This window comes from Rhagoletis zephyria, unplaced genomic scaffold (genome assembly GCF_001687245.7).
Source record: "Rhagoletis zephyria isolate East Lansing unplaced genomic scaffold, Rhagoletis_zephyria_1.1 Rzeph_scaffold_01660, whole genome shotgun sequence".
NCBI classification, from domain to species: Eukaryota; Metazoa; Arthropoda; class Insecta; order Diptera; family Tephritidae; genus Rhagoletis; species Rhagoletis zephyria.
The window spans coordinates 63,304-64,553 of record NW_016158744.1 but is presented as its reverse complement, the minus strand read 5'-3'; positions in this window follow the sequence as shown (position 1 = coordinate 64,553).

Here is a 1,250-nt window from a genome sequence, read left to right as displayed (position 1 = left end):
TCCAATAAAAAGAGAATTTATATAAATGATTCTCTTACAAGGTTTACTCGTGCTGTGTTTACTGCTGCTTACAAACTTAAACAGGAAAAACGCTATAAGTACATATGGTTAGGAAAATTCAGCTTTGTTAAAAAAGGGCTCACAATGAAAGGATTATCACTATTAGAACATTCGTAGACTTAAATTTAATAGTATACTAGATTTTTTCTCTTTAAATAACACCTTCAAAAATGTTTCCTACTGATGTTCTAATTAGTGATAACCCAATCATCGCTAGCAATAGCATTATACATAATTCACTCTCAGCAGGCTTTAACAATTTCTTAGTTATTCAGCAAATAACACGTCCCCTTAGGCAAAACTTTGATGTTTTTGTTTGTAATAGCTAGGGATGTGCCGAATAGGGATTTCGCCGGATTCCGGATACCATGTAAAAAATAACAGCCGGATTCGGATATCCGCTAGACTGCTGCCCTTAATAAATTTCAGAATATTGTTATATTCGGTTTTTTTTTAGCGGCAGACTTGTGACCAGAGGCCTATTTCATAAAGCGACTGTAATAATCTTGTAACGACAGGCATTTTCCATATTGTCAGTGACAATTCGACAGTTTGGTGGGTGTTTTCTTTCATAAAAACAATTGTCAACACTTCTTCCACGAAAAATTCCACTAAAAAAGTGACAAATTGTCTTTTTCGGGGTTTAAAATTGTCGTTAGCAAAATACACTGAGAAAAGAGTTTAGTTACGTCAACCAAATATGTTTATATCAACACATGATTTGGTTATAGTTACACTATTTGGTTATAATTACCAAATCATGTGTTGAGAGAAATATATTTGGCTGACTTTTTTCTGAGTGTAGTCGCCAGTCATATGAAATTTATATGAAAATCATATGTAATAATTGCATTTGCATTATTTTAGTTTTAAGAAGTATTCAAATTATTGAAAAGTAATGAAATGCGCGCACCTACCATATAAATACATTTAAAAAACTACCCTGTGAAACCTTTCGGACGAAGTTCTTTGGTTTTGTCGCTATTTTCGCGAAAATTTTTTCAGAGTGACAATTGTCGACAGTATTCCATATTATCACTGTCGCTTTCCGAAAATTTTTACAGTTACCTACAAGCGTGTATACAACAGAAAAAATTTCGCCGACAAAGTTGGCAGTGAAATTTCATAGAAAATCGACAATTTTCACACCTGTCAGTTTTATGAAATAGGCCTCAGATTATCTGCTTTTT